The sequence below is a fragment of the Pseudophryne corroboree genome (genome assembly GCF_028390025.1).
Source record: "Pseudophryne corroboree isolate aPseCor3 chromosome 8 unlocalized genomic scaffold, aPseCor3.hap2 SUPER_8_unloc_5, whole genome shotgun sequence".
Lineage (NCBI taxonomy): Eukaryota > Metazoa > Chordata > Amphibia > Anura > Myobatrachidae > Pseudophryne > Pseudophryne corroboree.
In genome coordinates, this window is record NW_026967623.1 from 52,032 (window position 1) to 67,500 (window position 15,469).

General features: G+C 48.8%; 1 protein-coding gene across 1 annotated transcript in view; it reads right to left on the bottom strand.

Moving 5' to 3' along the window:
* PLXNA3 (plexin A3) overlaps nt 1–15,469 on the bottom strand; it is a 511,209-nt gene that overhangs the window by 18,985 nt on the left and 476,755 nt on the right. The window lies entirely within an intron of this gene.

A 15,469-nucleotide genomic window follows, 5' to 3' on the forward strand; every position in this document is an offset into this window, starting at 1 on the left:
AGCCGCCTTGGGCGCACTACGTACTGTAGGAAAGTGATAAACAGAGGAATGGGCCGTTAGTCCTCTCCTCCAGTGCAGTTCCAGGGGTACCGGTGGCCGACGCAATGAGAGGCACCGACTGTGGTGGTGGGCCAGCACACGGCAAGATGAGTGCCGTAACCTGGTCCTGATTATATCCTCCCCTCTGCTCCCTGCTTACTTCTAAAGGTAAGTCATCAGGCTCCTGGGGACATCCCACTGAGAAACCGTTGGGTTCTAGTAAGTGGTGGAGGCCCAGTGCGTGCGAGGTGGTGGCCGGGGCCTCAGCACCACAGGCCGTCCCAGGATTGTCAGCTGGATGGGTCTCCCCAGAGCTGGTATAGACCCTGTCCTGGTATTCTCCACTAAAGGCAGCAATGGGGTCCAGTCTGGCCGTCAGAGGTGAGGAGAAGTCACAGGGAAGTTGCACTGGCAGATGAAGAGTCTCTGGAGCTGTAGGAGTGGTCAGCAAAACTTAAACCGCGGCTGCACGATTCGGGTGCCAGGCAGAGCTGTCCTTACTAGCCTCATGAGAACCCCGGCAGGCAGCAGAGCGAAGCTGGATGAGGCGGCAGATGGGAGCACCAGGGTCTGAACCATAGGGAGTCAGTACCATCTGCCCGCTCGTGCACAAATACTTCCCTATACTGTAAGCTTACGAGCAGGGCCCTCCTACCTCTATGTCTGTCTGTTTTTACCCAGTTTTGTTCTATTCTGTTGTTCTAATTGTAAAGAACAACGGAATATGCTGCGCTATATAAGAAACGGTTAATAAATAAATACCCGGAGACTGCGGGGGCTGTCAATGAGGTAGCGTGCTGGGGCAATAAAATGCTGCAGGTGTCAGGATACGGTGGTCGGTGCAGAGCCTTGCCGGATTGCACCAGAGAGTGGATGGTGCTGGGCTTCCCCGGGATGCAGCCAACGGTGATCAATGCTTGGCCTCATCTGGTTGCAGCCGAGGGGGGTGGTGGGAAGGCCACAATCAGTGTTGCCGGGTGCAGGGAGTGAGGCTCCAATCAGTGTAGCTGGGCACAGGGGCCTCTCTCCTGGTTTGGATGGAGGCTGGACCTCAGGAGAGAGCCCCAGGCATATCTGCTCAGGTCAGCAGCTGCAGAGATTTAAATGAACCCGAACATAGAAAATAGGATTTTGGTACTTCCCAGGTAAATCCTTTTCTTTGAATCCATAGGGGGCACTGGAGTACTCTTGGGATATGGACGGCTTTAGCAAGAACAGGGCACTGAATATTTAAATTTAGAACTCTCCTCCCCTCCATATCCCAGAGTACCTCAGTGTTTTTTTACTGAGCCGAACAGGAGCTAAAGAGAGGTTGACAATGGAGAATTACATATAACATAACGGACAACAATAAAGTTGACACATAACGTTACGGACAACTAAACAGTTGACACCATAACAGATAGAACTTGAAACTTTGAACCAGTCGGTGAGAATGTGTTACCATAAGATCCCCTGAGCTTACCACAAACCAGGTAAAACTGCTCTGGGTGAACGTCCAGTGCCCCCTATGGATTCAAAGAAAAGGATTTACCTGGTAAGTACCAAAATCCTATTTTCTTTTTCATCCACTAGGGGTCACTGGAGTACTCTTGGGACGTACCAAAGCTTCCCCCGTGGGCGGGAGAGCTGTTTGGCACCTGTAACACTAGGCGGCCAAAGCTAGATGCTGATGCCGCAAACGTATAAAACTTGTAAAAGCGCACAAACGTGTGCACTGATGACCATGTAGCCGCACGGCAAAGCTGCGTCGTAGAAGCCCCGCGACCAGCTGCCCATGAAGTTCCCACAGAACGTGTGGAATGAGCGGTTACTGATGTAGGTGGCTGTAACCTAGCATGAAGGTAAGCCTGACGTATGGTCAGTTTAATCCATCTGGATAAGGTCTGCTTAGAAGCTGGCCAACCCATCTTGGCAGCATCATAGAGAACAAACAACGTATCCGTCTTACGAACTGTAGACGTTCGTGATACATAAACGTGTAGTGCGCGTACCACATCCAAAGTTCCAGAATCTTCTGTTAACACAGGAACATTGATGTGAAGAGATGACCTTTGGCAAGAAAGCGGGATTCGTCCGAAGTTCCGCTCTGTCATCATGAAACACCAAATACGGTGGCTTGCATGACAAGGCACCCAAATCTGAAACACGCCTTGCCGAAACTAAGGCTAGGAGAAAAATTGTTTTCCAAGTGAGAAACTTAATATCCACTTGTTGTAAGGGTTCAAAATATGAAGACTGTAAGAAATCTAAAACCAGATTCAAGTCCCATGGCGCTGTAGGTGGAATGAATGGAGGCTGTACTCTGAGGACACCTTGCAGAAAGGTGTGTACAGGCGGCAATAGAGCCAATCGTCTTTGAAAGCAAATTGACAAAGCAGATACCTGCACCTTTAGTGTAGATAAACGCAGTCCTCCATCTAAGCCCGTCTGTAGAAATAACAAAAGACGGGATAACTTGAAAGATGATGTCGGAAACTTCCGAACTTCACACCAACCTATATAGGCACGCCAAATTCTGTAATAATGAGCTGCCGTAACTGGCTTCCTAGCTCGTAACATGGTTGGTATAACCGATTCTGGAATGCCCTCTCTTCTTAAGAGGGCGGTCTCAACAGCCACCCCGTCAAACGCAGCCGCGCTAAATCGGGGTAAAGAAACGGACCCTGTTGTAACAGGTCCGGACGTAGTGGGAGCGGCCAAGGATCGTCTGCGAGTAGTCCGCGGAGATCCGAGAACCAAGCTCTCCGAGGCCAATGAGGCGCCACTAGTATTACTGTGGCGGACTCTCTTTTGATCCGTTTAATCAACAGAGGGAGCAGCGGAAACGGTGGAAACAGATAAGCGAGGCTGTACGGCCACGCGATTGTGAGAGCATCCACCGCCACTGCCTTTGGATCTCGCGTTCTGGACACATACTGGGGCGTTTGGCGATTGTGGCGAGATGCCCTCAGGTCCACTTGAGGGTAACCCCACCTCTGGACCAACATGTGAAACACTTCTGGATTTAATGCCCATTCTCCTGGATGAAAATCCCGACGGCTGAGATAATCCGCCTCCCAGTTGTCCACTCCCGGAATGAACACTGCCGACAATATCACTTGGTGATGCTCGGCCCAATTGAGGATTCGAGCTACTTCCCGCATTGCCATGCGGCTTCTCGTTCCTCCTTGTTTGTTGATGTACGCGACCGCCGTCGCGTTGTCTGACTGCACCTGGACAGTCTGAGACCAAAGCATGTGCACTGCTTGTCGTAGCGCATTGTAAATTGCCCGGAGTTCCAGGACATTTATAGACAGCAATCTTTCGTGATCCGCCCAGAGACCCTGGAGCTGACAATTTTGAACTACAGCTCTCCCCAACCTCTGAGACTCGCGTCCGTCGTTAGAATTATCCAATTCCAGGCGCCGAACCGTTTCCCTGCGGTTAGATTGTGTACTTTGAGCCACCAGAGTAGAGATACCCTGGCCCGTGGTAAATTTGCAGATGCGAGCCCGACCACTGTGCGAGCACATCCAGTTGAAAAGGACATGAGTGAAATCTTCCGAACTGAAGCGCTTCGAAAGCCACCACCATTGTGCCTAAGAGGCGAATGCACAAATGTACCAAGACTGTGCGTGGCTTGAGCACTAATTGTACCAGATGACGAATAATCTGTACTTTCTGTTCTGGTAGGTAAATTCTTTGATTTACCGTATCGAGAATCATACCTACTAATTGAAGTCGTTGAGACGGAATTAGATGTGATTTCTTGAAGTTGACAATCCAACTGTGCTGAACTAGTACATTGTACGTTAGCAACGCATGTTGGAGGAGCATCTGTTGAGACTGACGATCTGCTCATCAAAGCTCCAAGTACGGAACTATTATCACTCCCAGGGATCTGAGATGAGCTATCAACACAGGCATCACTTTGGTGAATACCCGTGGCGCTGACGAGAGGACTAACGGAAGAGCCTGAAACTGGTAATGGTTCTGCCGTATCGCAAAACGCAAGAACCTCTGATGAGGTGGCCAATCGGAATGTGTAAGTACGCATCCTTGAGATCCAGCGCAATCATGAATTCCTGTGGCTCTAAACCTACAATTACTGACCGCAGAGATTCCATCTTGAATCTGTAGTAAGTGACGTTCTGATTGAGGCCCTTTAAGTTCAATATTGGCCTGACCGAGCCATCCGGCTTTGGTACCACAAACAGACTGGAATAATAACCCTGACCTTGTTGGTGTACCGGGACCGGAATCAAAACTGCTGAATCCAGCAGAGACTGAATTGCAATTTGCAGAACTGCCCTCTTGTCGTCCGACACAGGCAGTCCTGTCTTGAAAAACCGCATTGGCGGGAGACAGTCGAACTCTATCTTGTAACCTTTTAACACTAAATTGCGGATCCACCCATCTGTGGATGTGTGGAACCATGCTAAATGGAACGTCTGAAGGCGTGCCCCCACAACTGGAGATCCAAGATGGGCTGGGAGCCCGTCATGCCACTGGCTTGTCGGTGACCTTAGCGTCCTGACGACTTGTGTTGGTTTGTTGGAAACCACGTCCACGACCACGTCTACCAGGCGTGGCTGTTCCTCTGCCACGTCCGCGAAAGGACTGAGGTCTAAAGGATTTGAACGAAGGTCCAGAGTATCTCCATCTTAGTACCAGTGGAGGCAATGGTAAGAAAACAGACTTCCCTCCCGTAGCCTCAGAAATCCATGTGTCCAATTCAGGACCAAACAACTTCTTGCCATCATAAGGTAACGCCTCTATACCTCGTTTGACCTCTGCCTCCGCTTGCCAAGAACGCAGCCAGAGTGCTCGTCGTGCCGTAACTAGCGACGATGAAATACGAGAAGTGAGCTGACAGACGTCAGTAGAAGCTGTACAGAGATACTTCGCAGCCTCACACATTTGATCAGCAAGAAGTATAAGGTGTTCGTCGTGTAGGGCAGACTTGAGTTCTGTTATCCATACTATGAGCGCCTTAGTGACCCAGATACCAACCAAGCCAGGTCTCAGCATCACTCCTGCTGCTACATACATGGACTTTAGCATAGTTTCTATTTTGCGATCTGAAGGGTCTTTAAGCGTAGTAGCCGCCGGCACTGGTATGGTTAATTTCTTTGTAAGCTTCGACACTGACGAATCAACTATTGGTGGATTCTCCCATGTACATGTCACCGAGTCTGGAAACGGGTAACTAGACTTAAATCTGCGAGGTATAGAAAACCGTTTATCTGGAGTCTGTCGTGTTTCTACTATCATCTTATTAAGAGACTCCGAAACAGGAAAACACATTGGAGTTCTCTGTCGTTTAGTAAATACGACCTGATCATTTGTCAGGGGCTCCTCAGTTTCTGTAAACTTCAGAGACTGACGCACCGCTCTGATGAGATTATCAATACCTGAGCTGTTAAAAACCTCACTATCTGACTCCACTTCGCCCTCCTCACCCTCATCTTGTGCCGTGAGGTCTGGCATGGAATCGTCAGAATGCAACATAGCAGAAACTGGTAAATCATAAGACATATGAAAATTATCCCGTCTACCCAAAATGGATTTGGACCTTTCACAAGGCTGAGACGCCTCCGGTAGTTCTGGCGGTCTCACCCTAGACTCAGATCTTGCCGCTTCCCGCTCTTGTCGAGCGGCGGTCAATTCTGATTGCAACCCAGCCAGTACATTGGCTAGCATTTCCCATGGAGGGTCCGGGGATGAAACTGGCTTTAAAACCGGAGCAGAAATTGTATTCGGAACTGAATCCACAAAACATACTGTACATGTGGTAGATCCATCCGGTAACACACTGCTACAGACTTTGCAATTATGCTTTTTAATTTTTGCTGGTGCCTTACTCATTATGGCGACAGACAATACAATACACAAAAAACAGACACTTGCACGACTCAGTAAAATAGTACGAAGGTGTCTCTATATATATATCTGGCCAAGTGCAGTACACGTGGCCAGTACTATGAAATGTGATCCCAAATTCCCACTAACACCCCTGCGCCTCCGGTGGAGTAGAGATGTAGTACTGGAACGTTCTGGAATCACAACAGGAAGACACAGGAAGCATGGTTAAAATGGCTGCCATGCTTACACTTATAATCACAGTGCAGGTTACAAGCATATAAACTGACATCTATATGAAAATCCTGTGTAATTAACCCTGCAGCCTAGCATACTGCTGTTGCTGCAGGTTATCCCCCCTCATGCCGCTGATTGCAACCTCTGCTAGCAGTTCTGTAATGCCCCCCCTCCCTATATGCTCCGTTGCGGATGCAGTGCGGGGCGGGCAGCGAGCAGCGTGTGGGGCCGCCAGCGGGAGCCGGGTAGCGGGACGCGCTGGGACCGACAGCGGGGAGCGCGTCTTGAAGCGCTCTGAGCAGCGGCCGGAGCAGCGGTGGGGGCCGGAGCAGCGGCGGCGGCCGGAACAGCGGCGGCGGGCGGTCGGTCTGTAGAGGGATCCCGGCGCCATCCTCGGTAAAGAAAACAATGTCCCCACACAGCGGGGCGGCAGCGGGAGCTGACCTCCCCGTTCAACATACCGTGACTCCTGCTGCTGTGGTGAGGCTCCGACGGGGCTTCTCTGCAAGCGTCGGGCAGCCTGTGCAGGATGTCTGTATGGCTGTGAGGGTGCTCATTCAGTGAGGACCGACACGCCACAGCTGCTAGTAGCAGCTTGCACTATCCCTGACCCTGCCTTATGGAAGGGGGAAAGGGATGTGTATGAAAAAAGAAAAATATTCACTAAAAAAAATAAAAATATTCAAAAGAATTGTGGACCAAGCCACAGACCTGTTGCTACTTCGAGCACATAAAAAACACTGAGGTACTCTGGGATATGGAGGGGTGGAGTGTTCTAAATTTAAAACATTCAATACCCTGTTTCCTACGAAAGCCGTCCAGATCCCAAGAGTACTCCAGTGACCCCTAGTGGATGAAAAAGAAAGTGGTTGCAACTCAACTAGAAACCCGCCTGTTTACCCATGACATATATGATCCATCACAGTCAGGATCAGGAGAAAACATAGCACTGAAACAGCCCCGGTATGTGCGCTAATGGCTAGAGCCAATCTTAATTCTTCGGGATCTCTGCAGCATTTGACACCTTGGACCATGGGATTCTGATTTGAGCGCATGAAGAATTTATGTGATCTGGATGGCACATCCCCAGGAGAAGCCTGGAGTCTGCCATGTCCGCTTCTTAGCAGCTGCAGATCCAGATGATGACGGCATCCTATTCATACATGCAGACATCTTCGAAAGATACTTACCCATGTTATGGGCCCATTATAGCTCAACTGAAGGGTCAGATATAAACTGGGGGACCCTCTGGACACAAGGGAGAGAAGAGACACTCACCTCTGACTGATAATCTACCAGCCTTGTAAGTTTTGCAATGGCTTGAGCCATTCTGGAACCCCCGACTCATCCATCTCGCTTCCAGATGGTTGGTCCCTGGTCTACATCTCACAGCGCAGAGTGCCCCTGGCTCTGTACGACCCTTGCAAAATGTTGTACCAAGCATAATGTAATGTAGCAGAAGAGCTAAGCTTTGCTTTGGAAGCCTTTTCTGCTTTCCCTGCTATGTGGCTATTTAACAACAGACACAGGAAAAAACAATCTGCACCGAAAAGCAACAAAACCTGCCTAAAGCTCATTTAGAAAAGGTCCTAATTCATGTAAAAGGCTGAACTTTAAATTAAATCCTGCCAAACCAATAGAAAGGTGCAGGAGAAGCCTACCGCAATGGAACAGTAGTGGAAAAATAAGAATTTACTTACCGATAATTCTATTTCTCGGAGTCCGTAGTGGATGCTGGGGTTCCTGAAAGGACCATGGGGAATAGCGGCTCCGCAGGAGACAGGGCACAAAAGTAAAGCTTTTACAGGTCAGGTGGTGTGTACTGGCTCCTCCCCCTATGACCCTCCTCCAGACTCCAGTTAGGTACTGTGCCCGGACGAGCGTACACAATAAGGAAGGATTTATGAATCCCGGGTAAGACTCATACCAGCCACACCAATCACACCGTACAACTTGTGATCTAAACCCAGTTAACAGTATGATAACAGAGGAGCCTCTGAAAGATGGCTTCCTAAACAATAACCCGAATTAGTTAACAATAACTATGTACAAGTATTGCAGATAATCAGCACTTGGGATGGGCGCCCAGCATCCACTACGGACTCCGAGAAATAGAATTATCGGTAAGTAAATTCTTATTTTCTCTATCGTCCTAAGTGGATGCTGGGGTTCCTGAAAGGACCATGGGGATTATACCAAAGCTCCCAAACGGGCGGGAGAGTGCGGATGACTCTGCAGCACCGAATGAGAGAACTCCAGGTCCTCCTTTGCCAGGGTATCAAATTTGTAAAAATTTACAAACGTGTTCTCCCCTGACCACGTAGCTGCTCGGCAGAGTTGTAATGCCGAGACCCCTCGGGCAGCCGCCCAAGATGAGCCCACCTTCCTTGCGGAATGGGCCTTAACAGATTTAGGCTGTGGCAGGCCTGCCACAGAATGTACAAGTTGAATTTTGTTACAAAACCAACGAGCAATCGACTGCTTAGAAGCAGGTGCACCCAACTTGTTGGGTGCATACAGTATAAACAGCGAGTCAGATTTTCTGACTCCAGCCGTCCTTTGAATGTATATTTTTAAGGCTCTGACAACGTCCAACAACTTGGAGTCCTTCAAGTCGTCTGTAGCCGCAGGCACTACAATAGGCTGGTTCAGGTGAAACGCTGATACCACCTTAGGGAGAAAATGCGGACGCGTCCGCAGCTCTGCCCTATGTCGAATGGAAAATTAAATAAGGGCTTTTATAAGACAAAGCCGCCAGTTCAGATACTCTCCCGGCCGAAGCCAGGGCCAGTAACATAGTCACTTTCCATGTGAGATATTTCAAATCCACATTCTTTAGTGGTTCAAACCAATTGGATTTGAGGAAATCTAAAACTACATTTAGATCCCACGGTGCCACCTTAGGCACCACAGGAGGCTGTATATGCAGTACTCCTTTGATAAAAATCTGGACCTCAGGGACTGAGGCCAATTCTTTGTGGAAGAATATTGATAGGGCCGAAATTTGAACCTTAATAGATCCCAATTTGAGACCCATAGACAATCCTGATTGCAGGAAATGTAGGAAAACGACCCAGTTGAAATTCCTCCATCGGAGCACTCCGCTGCTCGCACCACGCAACATATTTTCGCCAAATACGGCGATAATGCTTCGCGGTGACTTCCTTCCTTGCCTTTATCAAGGTAGGAATGACTTCTTCTGGAATGCCTTTTCCTTTTAGGATCTGGCATTCAACGCCATGCCGTCAAACGCAGCCGCGGTAAGTCTTGAAAAAGACAAGGACCCTGCTGAAGCAGGTCCCTTCTCAGAAGTAGAGGCCACGGATCGTCCATGACCATCTCTTGAAGTTCCGGGTACCAAGTCCTTCTTGGCCAATCCGGAGCCACTAGTCTTACTCCTCTTTGCCGTATAATCCTCAATACCTTTGGTATGAGAGGCAGAGGAGGAAACACATATACCGACTGGTACACCCAAGGTGTTACCAGCGCGTCCACAGCTATTGCCTGCGGATCTCTTGACCTGGCGCAATACCTGTCCAGTGTTTTGTTGAGGCGAGACGCCATCATGTCCACCATTGGTTTTACCCAACGGTTTAATAGCATGTGGAAAACTTCTGGATGAAGTCCCCACTCTCCCGGGTGAAGGTCGTGTCTGCTGAGGAAGTCTGCTTCCCAGTTGTCCACGCCCGGGATGAATACTGCTGACAGTGCTATCACGTGATTCTCCGCCCAGCGAAGGATCCTGGCAGCTTCTGCCATTGCCCTCCTGCTTCTTGTGCCGCCCTGTCTGTTTACATGGGCGACTGCCGTGATGTTGTCCGACTGGATCAACACCGGTCTTCCTTGAAGCAGAGGTTCCGCCTGGCTTAGAGCATTGTAGATTGCTCTTAGTTCCAGAATGCTTATGTGAAGAGACTTTTTCAGGCTCGACCACACTCCCTGGAAATTTCTTCCCTGTGTGACTGCTCCCCAGCCTCTCAGGCTGGCATCCGTGGTCACCAGGATCCAATCCTGTATGCCGAATCTGCGGCCCTCCAATAGATGAGCCTCCTGCAACCACCACAGAAGGGATACCCTTGTCCTCGGCGACAGGGTTATCCGCAGGTGCATCTGAAGATGCGACCCTGACCATTTGTCCAACAGATCCCTTTGCATGGAATCTGCCGAAAGGGATTGCTTCGTAAGAAGCTACCATTTTTTCCCAGGACTCTTGTGCATTGATGTACAGACACCTTTCCTGGTTTTAGGAGGTTCCTGACCAGGTCAGATAACTCCTTGGCTTTTTCTTCGGGAAGAAAAACCTTTTTCTGAACTGTGTCCAGAATCATCCCCAGGAACAGCAGACGAGTTGTCGGCATTAATTGGGATTTTGGAATATTCAGAATCCATCCGTGCTGCTTTAGCACCTCTTGAGATAGTGCTAAACCCATCTCTAGCTGTTCTCTGGACCTTGCCCTTATTAGGAGATCGTCCAAGTATGGGATAATTAATACGCCTTTTCTTCGAAGAAGAAATATTATCTCGGCCATTACCTTTGTAAAGACCCGAGGTGCCGTGGACAAACCAAACGGCAGCGTCTGAAACTGATAGTGACAGTTTTGTACAACGAACCTGAGGTACCCCTGGTGTGAGGGGTAATTGGAACGTGGAGATACGCATCCTTGATGTCCAAGGATACCATAAAGTCCCCTTCTTCCAGGTTCGCTATCACTGCTCTGAGTGACTCCATCTTGAACTTGAACTTCTTTATGTATAGGTTCAAGGACTTCAGATTTAGAATAGGCCTTACCGAGCCATCCGGCTTCGGTACCACAAATAGAGTGGAATAATACCCCTTCCCTTGTTGTAGAAGAGGTACCTTGACTATCACCTGCTGAGAATACAGCTTGTGAATGGCTTCCAAAACCGTCTCCCTTTCTGAGGGGGACGTTGGTAAAGCAGACTTCAGGAAACGGCGAGGTGGCTCTGTCTCTAATTTCAACCTGTACCCCTGAGATATTATCTGCAGGATCCAGGGATTTACCTGCGAGTGAGCCCACTGCGCGCTGTAATTTTTGAGACGACCGCCTACCGCCCCCGAGTCCGCTTGCGAAGCCCCAGCGTCATGCTGAGGCTTTTGTAGAAGCCGGGGAGGGCTTCTGTTCCTGGGAAGGAGCTGCCTGTTGCTGTCTCTTCCCTCGTCCTCTGCCTCGTGGCAGATATGAATAGCCCTTTGCTCTCTTATTTTTAAAGGAACGAAAGGGCTGCGGTTGAAAGGTCGGTGCCTTTTTCTGTTGGGGAGTGACTTGAGGTAGAAAGGTGGATTTCCCGGCCGTAGCCGTGGCCACCAAATCCGATAGACCGACCTCAAATAACTCCTCTACGCATCGCCTGTCCACTGTCGTATCCATAAAGCTCTTCTGGCCGAAATGGACATAGCACTTACCCGTGATGCCAGTGTGCAGATATCTCTCTGTGCATCACGCATATAAAGAAATGCATCCTTTATTTGTTCTAACGACAGTAAAATATTGTCCCTGTCCAGGGTATCAATATTTTCGATCAGGGACTCTGACCAAACTACCCCAGCACTGCACATCCAGGCAGTCGCAATAGCTGGTCGTAGTATAACACCTGCATGTGTGTATATACCTTTTTGGATATTTTCCATCCTCCTATCTGATGGATCTTTAAGTGCGTCCGTCTCAGGAGAGGGTAACGCCACTTGTTTTGATAAGCGTGTTAGCGCTTTGTCCACCCTAGGAGGTGTTTCCCAGCGCTCCCTAACCTCTGGCGGGAAAGGGTATAAAGCCAATAACTTCTTTGAAATTAGCAGTTTTTTATCGGGGCACCCCACGCTTCATCACACACGTCATTTAATTCTTCTGATTCGGTAAAAACTACTGGTAGTTTTTTCACACCCCACATAATACCCTGTTTAGTGGTACCTGTAGTATCAGCTAAATGTAACATCTCCTTTATTGCCAAAATCATATAACGTGTGGCCCTACTGGAAAATACGGTTGATTCGTCACCTTCACCACCGGAATCAGTGCCTGTGTCTGGGTCTGTGTCGACCGACTGAGGCAAGGGACGTTTTACAGCCCCTGACGGTGTTTGAGGCGCCTGGACAGACACTAATTGAGTGTCCGGCCGCCTCATGTCGGCAAACGACTGCTTAAGCGAGTTGACGCTATCCCGTAATTCCACAAATAAAGGCATCCATTCTGGTGTCGACCCCCTAGGAGGTGACATCCTCATATTTGGCAATTGCTCCGCCTCCACACCAATAACGTCCTCATACATGTCGACACACACGTACCGACACACAGCAGACACACAGGGAATGCTCTATACGAAGACAGGACCCACTAGCCCTTTGGGGAGACAGAGGGAGAGTCTGCCAGCACACACCAAAAAGCGCTATATATGACAGGGATAGCCTTATGATTAAGTGCTCCCTTATAGCTGCTTTTATATTAATATATTGCCATTTATTCTGCCCCCCCTCTCTGTTATACCCTGTTTCTGTAGTGCAGTGCAGGGGAGAGACCTGGGAGCCTTCCTGACCAGCGGAGCTGTGACAGAAAATGGCGCCGTGTGCTGAGGAGATAGGCCCCGCCCCTTTTTTGGCGGGCTCGTCTCCCGCTATTTAGTACATTTAGGCAGGGGTAAATATCTCCATATAGCCTCTGGGGCTATATGTGAGGTATTTTTAGCCTTTTTAAAGGTTTTCATTTGCCTCCCAGGGCGCCCCCCCCCAGCGCCCTGCACCCTCAGTGACTGCCGTGTGAAGTGTGCTGAGAGGAAAATGGCGCACAGCTGCAGTGCTGTGCGCTACCTTAAGAAGACTGCAGGAGTCTTCAGCCGCCGATTCTGGACCTCTTCTTGCTTCAGCATCTGTGAGGGGGCCGGCGGCGTGGCTCCGGTGACCATCCAGGCTGTACCTGTGATCGTCCCTCTGGAGCTTCATGTCCAGTAGCCAAGAAGCCAATCCATCCTGCACGCAGGTGAGTTCACTTCTTCTCCCCTCTGTCCCTCGTTGCAGTGATCCTGTTGCCAGCAGGAATCACTGTAAAATAAAAAACCTAAGCTAAACTCTCTAAGCAGCTCTTTATGAGAGCCACCTAGAATTGCACCCTTCTCGGCCGGGCACAAAAATCTAACTGGAGTCTGGAGGAGGGTCATAGGGGGAGGAGCCAGTACACACCACCTGACCTGTAAAAGCTTTACTTTTGTGCCCTGTCTCCTGCGGAGCCGCTATTCCCCATGGTCCTTTCAGGAACCCCAGCATCCACTTAGGACGATAGAGAAATGGTCTATAAACCACAACAAAACTATAAACGGATATAGTTACTATCCCAGCACGCAGGATCCCAATGACAGCAGCATACCGGCAGTAAGTACTGGGGTTTGGGTTACAGTTAGGCTGTGTGTGTACGGGGGGAGCGCAATTATGGTTTTAGGCTGGGACACGCTGAGGTTAGGGCTAGGCTGCGGGAGGGGTAGGTTAGGGTTAAAGTATTTACCAAAATCCATTAGGATTTTGAGCGTTGAGATGCAGCTGTCTACATTGTGACTGTGGGAATTCTGTGTGCCAGTGACGTGCGGTCAGGTGAGGCAGAGCCTCTTCTGTCATAGAAAAATACATAGATGATATTATAAACGTCTTCTTTGTAATATTCTAATCATTATTATAGTCAAAACTCTGGAGAATACTGGTCTGTGACTAGAGAGGCAGTGACTCACCCCCTTCCCTTGTCCAAACATCTGTGATCAAAAGTCACCTTACATAATGCTACACCTGTGTATAATGCCCACATATATATACTGCTGCAGCTTCCTATAACGTCCACATGTATATACTGCTGCCCCTTCCTATAACGCCCACATGTATATACAGCTGCCCCTTCCTATAATACCCACATGTATATACCGCTGCACTTGTGTATAATGCCCACATGTATATACTGCTGCACATTCCTATAACGCCCACATGTATATACTGCTGCACCTTCCTATAACGCCCACATGTATATACTGCTGCACCTTCCTATAACGCCCACATGTATATACTGCTGCACCTTCCTATAACGCCCACATGTATATACTGCTGCACCTTCCTGTAACGCCCACATGTATATACTGCTGCACCTTCCTATAATGACAACATGTACATACTGCTGCCCTGTGTATAATGCCCAAATGTACATACTGCTGCACCTTCCTATAACGCCCACATGTATATACTGCTGCACCTGTGTATAATGCCCACATGTATATACCGCTGCACCTGTGTATAATGTCCACATGTATATACTGCTGCCCCTGTGTATAATGCCCAAATGTACATACTGCTGCCCCTGTGTATAATGCCCACATGTATATACTGCTGCACCTGTGTATAATGCCCACATGTATATACTGCTGCCCCTGTGTATAATGCCCACATGTATATACTGCTGCACCTGTGTATAATGCCCACATGTATATACTGCTGCACCTGTGTATAATGCCCACATGTATATACCGCTGCACCTGTGTATAATGCCCACATGTATATACCGCTGCAACTGTGTACAATGCCCACATGTATATACTGCTACCCCTGTGTATAATGCCCACATGTATATACTGCTACCCCTGTGTATAATGCCCACATGTATATACTGCTACCCCTGTGTATAATGCCCACATGTATATACTGCTGCACCTGTGTATAATGCCCACATGTATATACTGCTGCACCTGTGTATAATGCCCACATGTATATAATGCTACCCCTGTGTATAATGCCCACATGTATTTACCGCTGCACCTTCCTATAATGCCCACATGTATATACCGCTGCGCCTGTGTATAATGCCCACATGTATATACGGCTGCACCTGTGTATAATGCCCACATGTATATACGGCTGCACCTGTGTATAATGCCCACATGTATATACTGCTGCCCCTTCCTATAATGCCCACATGTATATACTGCTGCCCGTGTATAATGCCCACATGTATATACTTCTGCCCCTGTGTATAATGCCCACATGTATATACTGCTACCCCTGTGTATAATGCCCACATGTATATACTGCTACCCCTGTGTATAATGCCCACATGTATATACTGCTACCCCTGTGTATAATGCCCACATGTATATACTGCTGCACCTGTGTATAATGCCCACATGTATATACTGCTGCACCTGTGTATAATGCCCACATGTATATAATGCTACCCCTGTGTATAATGCCCACATGTATTTACCGCTGCACCTTCCTATAATGCCCACATGTATATACCGCTGCGCCTGTGTATAATGCCCACATGTATATACGGCTGCACCTGTGTATAATGCCCACATGTATATACGG